At 40.5% G+C, this 17,340-nt stretch overlaps 1 protein-coding gene across 1 annotated transcript in view; it reads left to right on the forward strand.

Moving 5' to 3' along the window:
- The first annotated feature begins 7,820 nt into the window (after positions 1–7,820).
- The window catches only part of B3GNT2 (UDP-GlcNAc:betaGal beta-1,3-N-acetylglucosaminyltransferase 2), a 60,706-nt gene continuing 51,186 nt past the window's right edge, over positions 7,821–17,340 (forward strand). Inside the window, exon 1 of the mRNA XM_024998599.2 lies at positions 7,821–7,968. The gene's annotated coding sequence lies outside the window, so the exon portion shown is untranslated. The remainder of the gene's footprint in view (positions 7,969–17,340) is intronic.

The raw sequence follows: 17,340 nt of genomic DNA on the forward strand, positions 1-17,340 counted from the left end.
GAACATTTCAGCATTCATGATGGGGAGTTTTGAACCTATTCTTAGAAGTTCCCATGAGACTGGAGTGGTAGTGACTCAGATTCCTCAGCTTCAGGAACTGGAGTTGATTTTGGCTGTGAAATGAACACCCATGAGTGTGTGCTAAGTTACTTCAGTTGTGTCCAACTCTTTTCAACCTATGGACTGTAGCCCTCCAGGCTCCTCTGTCCATGGGATCTTCCAGGCAAGAATACTGGAGTGGATTGCTATGCCCTCCTCCAGGGGATCTTTCCCACCCAGGGATTGAACCCATGTCTCCTGCATCTTGCAGGAGTATTCTTTACAACTGAGGCACCAGGGAAGCCCCTGAGACTGCAGAGAGATAGTCAGTTCAGATCTCTGGAGTCTGACTTGTGCTTCCTCAGTCATTGACAAATCACAGGCCATTGCCAGGCCTGGTGAGAGGCTTACTGAAGCTACATAATCTGTGGCCTGAGAGGTAGTCCTCAGCATGGTAGGAAAATGGTCATCTTGTTGCCTGTAGAAGTTCTCCAAAACCAGAAGATGAACAAAAGGAATTCCAGTCAGTGAACTGGCTTCCTCTCTACCTTCTACCAGCTGTCTTCCTGCTGTACACATCTGTCTTATCTGTCCCGGGCAGGGCTTTGTCCATCACATCCTATTCAGATAATGGTGGTGTCTCCCCCACTCCACCACCTGTATGATCCTTTGAAGCTGGTTTGAAGGGACAATAAGAACCTAGGTTAGACTCCCTGTAGATTGTTTTCAAGGTGGTAACCCAGATAGAGGAAGACCTAAGATATTTTTTGGACTCTTTGCGATGACCCTTTGATTTATCTTACTTTCTCTGCTGTTACACTCAACAGGTTGCAAACACATGGAAGCTTAATTCAACTGGGGTCCTAATTTTCTGATTCCTTGTTTGAGCCTGTGTCATATGTCCTGAGTTATCAGCCTTGTCATAAGTTATATTCTGGATGGTCTTTGGAACAGGTCCTTATCAATGGTCTTTGGAATACTCTAATCTGCCCAAGTCTGCTTTGGATTAAACCCAGCATTGTCACTTGTCCAAAAGTAGGCTTCTTTCCAGGAGAAGGTGCCTCTATCAGAGCCACAGCTAACTTTGAACCCTGCTGATTGCCTTCAGAACATGGGTAATATGGTGGGTTTTGTGTGTCATTGACTTCCCGAAGTTCAGACTTTGCAAACCAGGCAGACTCTATTTCATGCCTAATTGGGCCATATTGGCGTTCCACAGGGGACCCTGTGGCCCACGTTCTCTCTCCCTCAATCAGCCTCAGGTGCTTCCCCAGTATCACCAGCTGCTGATCCCAGAGTTCCTGCTGAGTATAGCCAACCTCTGCCACACTGTTAGTACTTGGCTACTGCTCCCATTAGAACAACCGCTGATGTTGGTATAGTACTTTTCTATTTAGAAAGCATGGTTGAATACAGTCTTACTTAATGCTCATCCTAACCTTGTGAGTAACCTTATGAGTAATAGTACCTACTCCCAGTTTTCAGGTGAGGAATCTGAGGCTCAAAAGGTCAAGTCACATATCCATGGTTACATAGCTGATGTTTTGAGAGGGGTAAAACCCAGGTCTTCTGAGAAAACTAGAATGTTTAAGTTGCTTTTATAGAATATTCCTGGAAAGATATATAAGAAACTAATCTCAGGGATGGCCTGTTGGGATAAAAGAACTGGGTGGCAGAGAGACAGCAGTGGCAGGAAGGTTTCCCACAATATACCATTCTACGAACCACATTACTGTATCATCCATTAAAAAAAAGAGCTTTTCCCTGCCTTCCTTCTTTGGGCTGATCTGCTGATTCCACTATCGGTGATCAGCTTAAAAGCCACTCATCTACCACTCAGCTGAGTGCATCAAGACATCACACTTCTGAAACTGGCAGCATTTTGGTGTAAAATTTGTGTTCTAGCTTCAGTCTTTCAGCATGAATCCATTTACATTACACTAACATAATGTGTGGAGACACACCTCGTGTCCTTCAGGGGAAAAAAAGCTGTGTTTTCCTTGTCAAGGCAGGCCAGCCCTGTTCTCCCTGCAGTGCATCTCAGCCAGCCTCATAGGTATCTGAGGTTGCAGGGAGGCGACAGCAGTTTCTGTCTCATCAGCCAGGGGAAGATTGGGGATGATCCACTGTTCCTGGAATGCAGAATTTGGGGGCAAGATGGGGGGGTTTTCCCCTATCAGATTCTTATTCATATCAAGAAACAAGATAGAAAGGTGGGACTTCCAGAATGGCAGAGTAAGGAGCTCAGCAGAGATCTCTGACAACAATTTGGTGAAATATTAGTCTCTGAGAACTGTCCTAAGAGCATACCACAAGTGAAGAAACATTCATTCAAGAAAATCTATTAATTTCAGTAAGAACAGGGCGGGGCTAAGGCATTTGAGGGGCTTCCCTGGTGGCTCAGTGGTAAGAATCACCCGGCCAATGCAGGAGACAGGGGTTCAGTCCCTGGGTCGGGAAGATCCCCAGGGGAAGGAAATGGCAGCCCGCTCCAGTATGTTTTTCGGGATAATCCTATGGACAGAGGAGCCTGGCAGGCTATAGTCCATGGGGTCGAAACAGAGTTAGACAGGACTTAGGCACCAAACAAACAACATGGCATTTGAGACAGGGACAAGCTCCTTTACCCCTGTCCCCTGCTCTTCACCCCACACACTCTGCTCCATACAAGTACAGCTAAGAAGACATGGGCTCCTTCCCAGAATCTCCCAGGCTGGGATTACAGTTTAACCCCTGGAGGGACAGGCTCCCCTGGGGTTGAACTCTCCCCTTTCATACCCCTTATTGCAAAGGCTCTACAGCAGTCAAGCACAGCAGAGTGGACCAGGTCTCCCTTCCCCAACCCAGTCTTCACTCATATAAACTGGATCACTCATACATTCCCAGGAGGAATGTCAAAGGGTACAGCCACTCTGGAAATCAGTTTGGCAGTTTCTTAAAAACCTAAATATACAACTACCCTAAAACCCAGCAATTGCAATCCTGGGCATTTATCCCAGAGAAATGAAGACATATGTTCAAACCAAAACCCATACACATATGTTTATAGCAGCTTTATTTATAATAGCTCAAAATTGGAAACAACCCAAACATCCTTCAACAGGTGAATGGTTAAACAAATTGATACATCCATAGATGGAATACTAGTTAGCCATAAAAAGAAACTATTAATCATGAAATAACCTAGACTGAATCTCTAGAGAATTATGCTGAGTGGAAAAAAAAATCCCAAAAGGTTATATACCATATTATCTATTTACATAACATTTTCTAAATAGAAAAATTATAGAAATGAGGTAGAGATTATAGTTGCCAGGGATAAGGAGGAGTTGGGGCAGGAGGGAACTGTGTGTGGCTATAAAAGGAAAACATAGGGACTTCCCCAGCGACCCAGTGGTTAAAACACCAGATTTGCACTGCAAGGGGTACAGGTTCAATCCCTGGTTGGGGAGCTAAGAGCCCACATGCCATGGGGTGTAGCCAAAAAAGAAAAAAATATATATAACATAAGAGATCTTAGTGATAATAGAAATGTCCTGTATCTTGACTGTATCAGTGTCAGTATCCTGATTGTGATATCATACTGTAGTTTCCCAAGATGTTACATGGGAAAAATTGTAAAGGATTTTTTGATCTCTATATTATTTCTTACAGGTATGTATAAATCTGCAAATACATCAAAATAAAAAGCTTAATTTTTTTAAAAAATGGAAAGGATTTGAATAGACATAGACATTTGTCAAAAGATGTACAGATGGCTAATAAGTACATGAAAAGATGCTCAACATTAGAGAAATGCAAATCAAAACCACAGTAAAATAGTATAGCTAAAACTAAAAGCAAGACAATAACAATTGGTTAGGAGGATGCAGAGAAATTAAAACCCTTAGACATTGCTACTGCTACTGCTACTGCTAAGTCGCTTCAGTCGTGTCCGACTCTGTGCAACCCCATAGACGGCAGCCCACCAGGCTCCTCTGTCCCTGGGATTCTCCAGGCAAGAACACTGGAGTGGGTTGCCATTTCCTTCTCCAATGCATCAAAGTGAAAAGTGAAAGTGAAGTCGCTCAGTCGTGTCCTACTCTTAGCGACCCCACGGACTGCAGCCTACCAGGCTCCTCCATCCATGGGATTTTCCAGGCAATAATTGCTAGTGGAATGTAAAATGGTGCAGTCAATTTTGAAAACAGTTCTTCAAAATCATAAACATAGTTACCATTGACCAAGTAATTCTAATCTTAAGTAAACATCCAAACGAAATGAAAATATACATTTATCAAAACTGTTTTTCAATGGTAAAAAGGAATTACTGATACATGCTACAAGACAGATGATCCTTGAAAACATTTTAAGTCAAAGAAGTCAATTGCAAAAGACCACATGTTACATTTACAATTATATTATATCAAATGTCCAGAATAGGTAAATCTATAGAGACAAAGTAGATTTGTGGTTGCCTGGGGGCAACCTGGGTGACTGCTAATGAGTATAGTGTTTCTTTGGAGGAGAATGAAAATGTCTGAAATTAGATTGTGGTGATGTCTGCTCAAATCTGTAAACTTACTAAAGAACATTGACTTTTACCCTTTAAAAAGGCAAATAGTATGGTATGTGAATTATATGTCAATAAAGCTAAAAAAAGAAAAAAGCTTGAATTCAAGCTATCTCTTTCATACTCTTTTTTAAACTTTTTATTCGGAAAAGTTTTTTAAGCCACAAAAAGTTGTAAGATTCACCCACCACTGACATTTTGCCTATTTTTGAGGTCAAATTCCCTTGGCTTTGGGCTGATGTAGTTTTTTTTTTGTAGCCCTGGGTTTCAGATTGTGTTGCTTACTCTACTCCAGTGGTTTGCAGTAGAGCCATCTGGCACTGTTTGGAGACGTCTTGGAGGCAGCTACTACTGGCACTCAGTGAACAGAGGCCAGGGAGGCTGGGAAACATCCGACAGCACAGGGCAGCCCTCCCAACCAAACGTGTCTGGACCAAAACACTAGTAGTGCCAAGACTGAGAAACCAGCTGTACTCAGTCCGTTTATCAAAAAAAAAGAGAAAGATTATGGTCTTGTTAAACAGAGTGGGGATTTTATTCTCAGATTAGAGCTTCCAGGCTTCCCTAGTGCCTCAGGGGTGAAGAATCTGCTGGCAATGCGGGAGACGTGGGTGCAATCCCTGGGTCAGTAAGATCCCCTAGAGAAAGAAATGACAACCCACTCTAGTATTATTGCTTGGGAAATCCCATGGACAGAGGAACCTGGTGGGCTACAGGCCATGGGGTCTCAAAGAGTGAGACACAACTGAGTGACTACAGAACAACAAGAGCTTTGGAGTGTGGAGTGTGTATATGATTTATTAGTTGGTCTTTCAGTTGGTTCCCTTACCCTAAACATTTACCTTTTCTCTATGAGGGCAGGAGCCAGACAGAAAATGCTGCAGCATCTGAGCAACACCATAAACGAATGGGCACTTAAGGATTTGGAAAAGACGATGGGGCATAACTGGGGAGTCAAGTGGCAGCATTAACAAGGCCCAGGGGACAGTAAAGCTGGTGGATTGGGAAATCTGGTCCCAGGTTGAGGCTGCCTTATCGTGGCACTGGGATAAACCACAGCCATAGGGCTTAAAGGACCCGAGAGGTCATTTCATACATGACTTCTTGCTACTTTGGTTCCCTCATGAAATGCTGTCACTGTGGCCATTCCAAGAGGTTGGGGTTGTCAGGGTGACTTCGTGCTAGGATATCTTGGCATCCAACTTGTCAGTGGATGTGCCCTCCCAGTGCCACATGAGGGACCTGTGCAGGGTTTCCATGGTCTCTAGAGAAGATGGGAACCACAAAGGGAATCTTGGGTCCTCTAAAAGGCCTTTGCTCAGGAAGCTGAAGCTTTCATCCACCATTACATACATATATATATATATATATATACATACACATATGTACGTATATATGTATGTATCAGTTCAGTTCAGTTCAGTCACTCAGTCTTGTCTGACTCTTTGCAACCCCATGAACTGCAGCATGCCAGGCCTCCCTGTCCATCACCAACTCCCGGAGTTTACCCAAACTCATGTCCATTGAGTTGGTGATGCCATCCAACCATCTCATCCTCTGTCGTCCCCTTCTCCTCCTGCCTTCAATCTTTCCCAGCATCAGGGTCTTTTCCAATGAGTCAGCTCTTCGCATCAGGTGGCCAAAATACTGGAGTTTCAGCTTCAACATCAGTCCTTCCAATGAACACCCAGGACTGATTTCCCTTAGGATGAACTGGCTGGCTCTCCTTGAGAGTCCAAGGGACTCTCAAGAGTCTTCAACACCACAGTTCAAAAGCATCAATTCTTCTCTGCTCAGCCCTCTATAAAGTCCAACTCTCACATCCATACATGACCACTGGAAAAACCATAGCCTTGACTAGATGGCCTTTGTTGACAAAGTAATGTCTCTGCTTTTTAATATGCTGTCTAGGTTGGTCATAACTTTCCTTCCAAGGAGTAAGTGTCTTTAATTTCATGGCTGCAGTCACCATCTGCAGTGATTTTGGAGCCCCCAAAAATAAAGTCAGCCACTGTTTCCACTGTTTAGGGAAAACAGTAGCTGTTTCCACTGTTTATCTATTTGCCATGAAGTGATGGGACTGGATACCATGATCTTAGTTTTCTAAATGTTGAGCTTTAAGCCAACTTTTTCACTCTCCTCTTTCACTTTCATCAAGAGGCTCTTTAGTTCTTCTTTACTTTCTATATATCACGATGGGCCTAGAGTGGGTACATGGGAGGGTGCTGGTCATGAACCCCTGAATCCTTTATTTCTGCATTTTCCTGGAATGTCTGAAAAGTGTATCCTGCTCTGAGAGGGCACGCAACAGTTTTCAGTAAATATTTGAATCTCAGCTCCCTCAGGCACTGCATGAGGCATACTAGTGGACAAGAGAGACTAGACCTCTAATCTCAGACATCATATATTAACAATAATGTTTATTCAACAGCTTATTTTTCTCTGTTGAGAAATTGGCTTTACCACATCTTTGCTTGTTATCATCAGAAAGTTTTCAAGTTGAAGTCAGTAAGAGCAACTGGAGGGTTGTCTGTTGAGTTTTCTATTAATAGAAGGGTTACTAACCATCAGCTGGAGTCAGAGGCTATAGAGAAAATCCTTCTTAAAGTATTTATTTAAGTGGATAAGCCACTAAAAGCTCAGTCATTGAAGAGCAAAGTAGTGAAATGGAAAATACGGGTGAATAAAGTGAACCTAAAACTTTTGAAGACAAATGGGAAAAGCTGAATGATGGCTTTCTAAAAGAATGTTATTGCATTTGGGTCTTAGAAGCTAAAAGCATTCTTAAAAGCAAGACATAGTCATTGTGGATGATAAATACTAATTTGGCCACATCTATTTTTCCTTTTAACTAATTTTAGTTCTGTTTTCCTTTTTGTTATTCTGTTTTACATAAAATATTTTAAATTTAAAATTTCTTCAAAGCCTATTCGGCATAGGGTGGGGTATAAATAAATACTTTTTTGAAAAATCAGAACAAAGTGTGGACAATAGATGTCCCCTGGGATGAAAGTCAGGAAGGGCAGGGTGGAGACAGGTATGCCAGCAAGGACAGAAAGTCCCCTGATAGCATTATGCCTCTATGAGGTCCTGAGCACAGTGTTCTATGTCAGTCCAGACAAAACTGACCTTTGTTTAAAGAGTTTTTAAAACCAAACATTTTTGGTACATCAAGGCCCTCTACTCCTTAGATAACTGAGATCCAGTAACTGTAACAGTAACTATGTTACTGTGTAATTTTATCCATGTTCCCAACCTCCATGCAGTGGACAGAAGTTGAGGAAAATGAGAGACTTGAACTGGGACGATAATACAGGAATCTTCCTTAACAGAATCTACTAGAAGAGGATAAGGTGCTCTCTCAGGTTGAAAATCAGGTAGGAATTTTTGTTAACTTTGTCCTGTTTCTTTGCAAAGCACAGGCAGAATCTGAAGCCCTTTTTGGAGATCCAGAGAATAAACGCCATTTCTTTCACCTGGAGTTTCAAGCAGCCAACTTTGAGCCTCTGCTGGATCCAGACAGTGACTTCCTCTAACTCTTCCACAGAGTTTTGGAGTTTTTTCCCCTCTGAACACAAAACAGGGATTTCCCTGACATGGGTTTCTGTGTTCACACATAATTGCTGGTGAGCCTATTACTGGTGGCTCATAGGATTAACTTTGGAGGAACTGACTTCCTCTCATGCTCTCATCTTGCTTCCACAGTTTCTCATTTGTAGGAGCTGAGTCTCCTCCACATTCAGAGAGCCTAGCTTGGAGCCAGGCGTATAGACGTAACTAGTTAGTATCGGCTCGAATGTTTTAAGGTGTTTATTAGCTTTCTTAAACAGAGTATGTACACATCTATTAGAATGGCTAAAGCAAAATTAGAAACAATACCAAATGCTAGCAAGGGTGCAGAAAAACTGGATCACTCATACACTGCTGATAAGAATGTGATGGGACAGCCACTCTGGAAAGCAGTTTGACAGTTTTTTACAAACCTAACATGCACTTACCAAATGACCCAGCAGTTTCATTCCTTGGATATTTATCCTAGAGTAATAAAATCCTATGCTCACACAGAAACCTATTCATGAATGTTTATAGCAGTTTTATTCATAATAGCCAAAAAGCAAAAATAACCAAGATGTTCTTCAACAGTAGGTGAATGGCTAAATTTTGGTACTTCTATTTATTTACTTATTTATTGGCCATGCTGTGTGGCATGTGTGATCTTAGTTCCTCTGCCCAGGATTGAACCTGTGTGCCCTGCAGTGGAAGCCCAGAGTCCTAAGCAGTGGACCACCAGGAAATTCCCCAATTTCCTCAATTGGGAAATTCCCCAAACTTTGGTACTTCTATACCATAGAATACTATACAGCAATTAAAAGGAATGAGCTATTGATTTTTTTTAAAAGCCCATTCAAGAAGATACATCGTATGATTCCATTTATAGAACATTCATAAAATAGCAAAACTTTAGAAATGGAGAACAGATTAGTGGTTGTCTGGGATTAGGATTATAAGGAGAAGGAACAGGATGATGGATGCAGTTATGAAAGGCAACTAGAGAGATCCTGTGGTTATGTAATTGTTCTGTATTTTGATTGGGATGGTGGATATACAAACCTAATTGTGATTAAATTGTGTAAACACATACATGAGTACAAGTTAAACTAAAATATAAACAGACTAGGTGGATTATACTAATGCCAGTATTCTAGTTGTATTAGTGGTTTTTTGTGTATTTTTTAACTTATTTATTTTTGGCTATGCTGGGTATTTGTTGCTGCTCAGGCTTTCCTCTAGTTGCAGTGAGCCGGGGCTACTCTTCATTACATTGCACAGGCTTCTTATTTCAGTGGCTTCTTTTGTTGTGGAGCACAGGCTCAAGCCCACCGAGCTTCAGTAGTTGTGGCTCCCAGGCTCTAGGGCACAGGCTCAACAGCTGTGGCCAGCAGGTGGAGTTGCTCCGTGGCATGTGCGATCTTCCTGGGTCAGGGATGGAACTCGAGTCTCCTGCATTGGTGGGCAAATTCTTTACCCCTGAGCCACCAGGGAAGCCCTGTTTTAGTGTTTTGAGAACTGTTAGCATAAGGAGGCATTGGGAGGGGAGGCTTCCCAGGTGGCCCAGTGGTAAAGAATCCATCTGCCAGTGCCAGAGATGCAAAAGACATGGGTTTGATCCCTGGGTTGGGAAGATATCCTGGAGTAGGAAATGGCAACCTGCTGCAGTATTTCTTGCCTGAAAATTCCATGGACAGAGGAGCCTGGCAGGCTACAGTCCGTGGGGTCACAAAGAGTCAGACACAACTGAGCAAGCATGCAGCATTCGGGGAAATTATTCTTTCTTACAACTGCATGTGAATCCACACTTAATAAAATTTCAGAAACCATTCATATTAAAACAAAACAAAACAAAACAAAACTCAGCAAACTGGAAATAGAGGGAAACGTCCTCAGAATGATAAAGAGCATCCTTGTCCTCCCCAGCAGTTTGTATTTAGGGTTTCTTGGTTTTTTTTTTCATTCTCATAGGTATGTAGTGGTATCACATTGTTGTAATTTGCAGTTCCCTAATGACAAATGATACAGTGCGTCTTTTCATGTGCTTAATAACCATTTGCAGATCTTCTTTGGTGAAGTATGTATTCAGATCTTTTGTGCATTTTTAAATTGGGTAGTTTATTATCTTATTGTTGAGTTCTGAGACTTTGTATATTATATACAAGTACTGTGTCAGATATACGTTCTGCAAATGTTTTCTCCAAGTCTTTGACTTGTCTTTTCATATTTTAATGATGTCTTTTAAAAAGAAATTTAATTTTAATAAGATCAAACTTGTTAATGTTTCTTTCCTGCATCATGCTGTTGATTTTATATTGAAAAACTCATTATCAGACCCAAGGTCATACAGATTTTCTCCTATTTTTTCTTCAAGAAGTTTTGTAGTTTTGCATTTTACACTTAGGTCTATGGTCCATTTTGGGTTACTTTTTATATAAGGTGTAAGGTCTGTGTCTAGGTTCATTTTTTTGCATATGAACATCCATCACTCTCACAAAAACAAAAATCAAAAAACCCCACAGTGATGGTCATATGTCAAAGGAATATTGGAGCCAATGGAATAGAGTTCCATTGTTCCATCTTAATGGCCAAAGCTGGAACAATCTGAGCAACAAAATTAATAAAGTATTGCAGTATTGTATCAGCCATAGCATAAAATAAATATTCATGATTCCATCTGGTATCAATAAATGATGGAATAAATAAATAAACTGGGGAGACCAGATATATCTCCCATGCAAATAACTGATGTAGGTTTTCTGCCTTTAAGAGGATGGAATATAGTTTTCCACTCCTTAAATATGGTTTGTACGTGGTAACTTTCTTCCAAAGAGTATAGTATGGAAATAGAGAGAGAAAAAAAAGACTAGCTTTACAGTAGAGAGTGAAAGTGTTATTCATGTCTGACTCTTTGTGACCCCATGGACTGTAACCCCCCAGGTTCCTCTGTCCATGGGATTCTCCAGGTAAGAATTCTGGAGTGTATTGCCATTTCCTTCTCCAGGGGATCTTCCCAACCCAGGGACTGAACCCAGGTCTCCTGCATTGCTGATGGATTCTTTACCATCTGAGCCACTAGGGAGGGAAGTCCCTAGTTTTATAGAAGAAAAACCTGACAAACACTGTCTCAACCAGGTGAGCAAAGGTAACATCAGCAGTGATAAATCATACTGTTAGTATGTTCCAGTCCATACTAGATGTGATGAGGGCAGCACTTTACCACTGTGGTCTTCCTCCCCAAAACACATTACACCAGTCTCACTGTGAGGAAAACATGGGACAAACCACAACTAACAGATATCCTGCAAAATATTAGACCAGGAAGTCCTAAATATTAGACCAGGACCCCTTAAAACTCTTATGGGTCATCAGAAAACAAGAACGATAACAACAGCAAAAAAAGAAAAGTCCAAGAAACAGTCATAGCCAAGAGGAATCTAAGGAGATATGCTGTGAATACAGAGTGAAAGTGTTAGCCACTCAGTTGTGTCCAACTCTTTACAACCCCATGGACTGTAACCCACCAGGCTCCTCTGTCCATGGAATTATCCAGGCAAGAATACTTGAGTGGGATGCCATTCCATTCCCTTCTGCAGGGGATCTTCCTGACCCAGGGATAGAATCTGGGTCTCCTGCATTGCAGGCAGATTCTTTTACCTTCTGAGCCACAGGGTATCCCAGATGGGATCTTGATACACAAAAGGGACATTAGGGTAAAATGAGGAAATACCAAGTATGAGCTTTAGTTAATAAGAAAGTATCAAGATTGGCCCTTAATTGTGAAATGCTAATGATAGGGGAAATAGGACATGGACTGTATGAGAACTCTGTACTATTTTCATAATAATTCTTTACACTTAAAACTGTTCTAAAAATAAAATAACAGGAACTGGTGTGGTTCTTGTGCCACCCTGGAGAAGGTCCCAGTGCACCTGTGCCCAGGCTGGGTGCAACATCACCTCTTGGTCTCTGCTTCAGTTTTTTCTCTTTCCCCTTTCCCTCTGCAGTGCTTGTGCAGAGGATTCAGTTCTGAGACTGCCTAAAGCCACTGGGAAAATGGTGGAAAATTCACCGTCATCGTTGCCAGATAAAGCAATTTATGGCTTTATTGTTAAGTTCCCAATTTGGCTTCACACTCTTATCTCCTGCGGGCTTTTATTTCTGAATCTTGGCTAAACTTCTCAGGCTTAAGCTTTTGGCCTCAAAAACATTGGACAGTTACATTATCTGTCCACTTCCTATTTCTATAGTAAGGAGCTACAGTAACTAGCTATGTACTCTTATCTGGAGCTCATACAATTACAGATAACTATTCCCTGGTGGCTTAGATGGTAAAGCGTCTTCCTGCAATGCGGGAAACCTGGGTTCAATCCCTGGGTCGGGAAGATCCCTGGAGAAGGAAATAGCAACCCACTCCAGTACTCTGGCCTGGAAAATTCCATGGACTGAGGAGCCTGGTAGGCTACAGTCCATGGGGTTGGCAAAGAGTTGGACATGACTGAGCAACTTCACTTTCACTTTCACATGCTAAAAATCACAGCAGAACAAATACCAAGAGAAGTCACCCCAGTATTAAGAGATATCCCTCTTGGTGAAGTAAAACACGTGTTCTTTCTTGCAGCCAAAAAACTTTATACTCCAAACTTAGTTATATGTAGGCATATATTATATTATATGTAGGTATATATATATACCACAATTATTTTCACTCTGTCTTCTTTTAATACCCAGTGTTGACATGTAAAAAAAGTGAGTTGAACTTCTCTTAGATTAAGTTCTATCAATATTGTAAATGTTCTTTTATATTAATTATTTTGAACATAAATAAATAAAGATAAAAGGAATTAACTATTGATATACCCAACAATTTGGATAAATCTCAAATTATGTTGAGTGGAAAAAGTCAAACTCAAAATATTACATTTACGTAGCATTTTGTATGACATATAGCAATTTATATTAAAAATTTTTAATAACAAAATTATAGAGATGGAGCATAAATTGATGTTTGCTAGGTACTCTTGCCTGGAAAATCCGGATGAGGAGGAATGGACGGAGGAGCCTGGTGGGCTGCAGTCCATGGGGTCACTAAGCGTCGGGCACGACTGAACGACGTCACTTTCACTTTTCACTTTCATGCATTGGAGAAGGAAATGGCAACCCACTCCAGTGTTCTTGCCTGGAGAATCCCAGGGATGGGGGAGCCTGGTAGGTCTATGGGGTCGCACAGAGTTGGACACGACTGAAGCGACTTAGCAGCAGCAGCAGCAGGTTCTAGAGATGGAGAGCGAGGAAGAGCATGAGTGCCAACAGGGAGCTAGAATCCTTGTGATAATGAAACAATTCTGTATCTTGATTGTGGTCGTAGTTACATGAACATACATGTGATAAAATTTCACAGAATTAATACTACATCCATGTGTGTGCACGCACATATGCACACGTGCATGTTAGCCTAATGAAATTGGAATAAGCTTTGTGGGTTGTTGTAAGGTCATCTTCCTGGTTGTGATATGGTACTAAAGTCATGCAAGATGTTACCACTGGAGTAAATGGGTCAAGAGTAAATGAGTAAAAGGCAAATAGAATCTCTCATTACATTTTCAAAACTATATTTATTTTTATTTATTAATTTTTGGCTGCATCCAGTCTTAGTTGCAGCATGCAGGCTCTTTGCTGTGGAGCACGGGCTCTGGAGCACGTGGATTCTGTAGTTTGCAGCGTGCGGGCTTAGTTGCTCTGCGGCATGTGGGATCTTGTTCCCAGATCAGAGATCAAACCTGCATTCCCTGCATTGGAAGGTGGACTCTCAACCATTTGACTACCAGGGAAGTCTCTCTCATTACATTTTATAAAGGCAATAACTATTGGTTTTACTCATCCTTTTTAAAAAATTGACATATAATTTTTATACTAGAAAACTCACAATTTAAAGCTTACAATTCAATGGTTCTTAGTGTTTGTAACTATCACCATTAATTCCAGAACACTTTCATTTCTCCAAAAGAAACCCCATATCCATTAGTAGTTGCTCCCCATTCTCCACCCCATCCTCTAGAAACTATTAATCTACATTCTGCATCTGTAGATTTGCTTATTCTTGATATTTCATATATGTGGAATCATACAATATGTGTTCTTTTGTGTCTATCTCCTTTTGTCTAGCATGTTTTCCAGAATCATCCATCTTGGAGCATGTATCAGTACTTTATTCCTTTCTGTGGTTGAATAATATTCCATCATATAGATACGCCACAGTTTGTTTATTTATTCATTCATTGATCAGCATATAGATTGTTTCTACTTTTTGACTATTATGAATAATGCTGCTATGAATATTTATGTATAATCTTTTTTTAAAACATACATTTTTCATTTTCTTGAAGACATACCTACAAGTGGAATTTTAAGATGCTTTGCCATTTTACTTTCCCACCATCAGTGTATGAAAGTTTCAGTTTTCCCACATCCTCACTAACACATTATTGTCTGTCTCTTTGATGATAGCCATTCAAGTGGGTGTAAACTGATATCTTATTGTGGTTTTGATTTTCTATTTCTTATTGACTCAGTTTCAGTAGCCTTTGTCTTCCTAGGAATCTGTCTATTCCATCTATGTTATCTAATTTGTTGGCATATAATTATTCATAATTTCCCCTTATAGTCCTTTTTATTTTTGCAAGGTTAATAATGTTTACTCTTTCATTGCTGATTTTAGTCATTTTGAGTCTTCTTTTATCAGTCTAGCTAAATGTTTGTCAGTTTTATTGATCTTGACAATGAACCAACTTTTGGTTTTGTTGATTTTCTCTATTGTTTTTCTAGTCTGTTTATTTCCTTTATAATCTTTTTTTCTCCCTTCCTTCACTTGCTTTGAATCTAGTTTGTTCTTCTTTTTCTAGTTACTTTGGGTGAAAAGTTAGGTTATTGATTTAAGATTTTTCTTTTTAAAGAGAGGCACTTATAATTTCTTTGTATATTCTTTTGTAGTTTCCTGTGAATCCATAATTATTTCAAGTTTTTATTTTAAATAAAAACATAAGGAAAAAAGTATGCTCTGCCAGACGAGTTGTGTGTGAGAATGACTCAGTCATTCTCATAGCCTCAGGGAGATTCGTGGAGAAAGCTACATATAGAGTGATTTAAAAGATGAGATGGCTGCAGAGATGAAAAACACTGAAGGATGTCCAGGGAAACCACGCAGGCACAGTTGAGGATCTATATGAACTGGAGAGTGATGCTTTTATCATGGGAGTTTCATATTCAGAGAAACCAGTTCCTAAGGAGGCTGGCACTTATTTCTTGTCAATCTTAAGGGACAACAGCTGAAGCCATTTGGGGCAGGGATGGAACCACACTCTGATTAAAGCTAACGTTCCCACCTGAGGTCTTTTTCTCTGATGCTCAGAATGCTCAGAGATATCCCCATCTCCTACCAAGTCACTCAAAATGTTCAGCATGGGTAGACTGACTGCCTTTAAAGGATAACAATAACGGTATTTAAACAGGAAGGAAAAACTAGAAAATTTGTTGGGGTTGCTGATATTTTTTAAAATTTCTTTTAACTTTAATTTTTAAAAAATTCCAGATTCACCAAAAAAAAGTTGCAAAAACAGTTAACAAAACTCCAGATACCCTTCACCCAACTTTCCCAACTGTCCCAAAGGTTAACAACTTACATTGGATTGCTAACTCCTTTTAATGTTTACTAAAAAAAATTTTTGGACTAGGTAATATATTCTTTTAGTTTATAAAGTAAAACAATATAAAGAGGTACATAGGTGGAAAATCTCATTTTTGCCCCTGCCATTCTACTGCATCAGTCTCACCCCTCACAAACACTCATAATCATCTCTATTTTTTTCTTTTTTTTTTGGTTGTGCTACACAGCTTGTGGGATCTTAGTTCCCTGACCAGGGATTGAACCCGGGTCCTGGACAGTGAAAGTGTGAAGTGCTAGCCACTGGACCGCCAGAGAATTCCCATCTGTATGTTTCTTTGAGCAAAAGTAATCAAAATATTTTCATATCTCCTCTTCTTCTCTTTCCTGTCCAAAAACAGTATTCTATGCATACTGTTCTGGACCTCACATTTATCATTTAACAATATAGCTTAGAAAGATTTTCAAATTAGAACATAGTAATGCTATTTTTTTAATTGAAAAGGACTTCAGTATTTATCTCATCTTTGCCCCCACTGTCTTCCAGCATCGCTTTAGACATACTTCTTGCTTCCTCGCTCACTTTCCTGTCTAACCTCTATTTAAATCCCCAGTTCCCCAAGCATAGTTCATTCTCTGTGATGACAAGCTCAGGGCTTTTACAGACCCCAGCCAGTGTAACTGGAGCAAAGCCACCAAACCCGTGGGCCATCAGGACCACAGGGACACATTCAGAAGGGACAGCAACAGGATGATGATTGCCTTAGCATGAGCGATGCCCCAAAGAGAGCACTCTGGGCCAAGAAGAAGAAATGATCTGGAACAAGGCCTTGTTGCTAAGCAACCCCAGAGAGGATGAAATTAACGAAGTCTGTTTTTCATGTAACTGCATCTCAAATGAAAGCTGAGGACAGAGTTGATCCCATGCAAAATTAATAATTACCGCATGATTCTTTCTTTTAAATGGCTGCTGCCAAAAGACTGAGGACTGAAGAAACCAATATATCCTTCTTTTAAAAGAGGTGAGGAGGAGGGGGAAAAAAACAGAACAAGTATATTCAGAGGCTGTGTTTTTCCATTTGCATTTTAGGTAGGAAATTGGGCATCTTAAACTGCTGTTGAATCTGCCTGGTAGGAAACCTGCTTTAATAGTAGATCCCAAGTAGATGAGATAATATACATCAGAGAACCATGGAAAGGTAGTTTTTTTTAGAGGTGAGAGAAAGCTTCAGATCACATGAGACCCTGTTAATCTCCTCAGAAAATTTTAAATGTACTTTTCTCTCTTGGTATGTTCAGAGAGGGCACATTATCATAAAACGAAAATATCCCTATTGCCTCCACCCACTCTCCCTAACTCCACTCTAAAGGCTGAAAGAGGGGCACAGCTTGATATGCTCAATAACCCTTGCTTTTTGAGAACTTATCAATATTAAAAAGGCATAAATGACACAGAAAAGATGATTCCACCCCCACTCTGCTTCCAAGGCATTACTTTGGGTTAATCAACTATGTGGTTAGAGCTGAGCAATATCCTTCT

Source organism: Bos taurus, chromosome 11 (assembly GCF_002263795.3).
Source record: "Bos taurus isolate L1 Dominette 01449 registration number 42190680 breed Hereford chromosome 11, ARS-UCD2.0, whole genome shotgun sequence".
Classification (NCBI taxonomy): Eukaryota; Metazoa; Chordata; class Mammalia; order Artiodactyla; family Bovidae; genus Bos; species Bos taurus.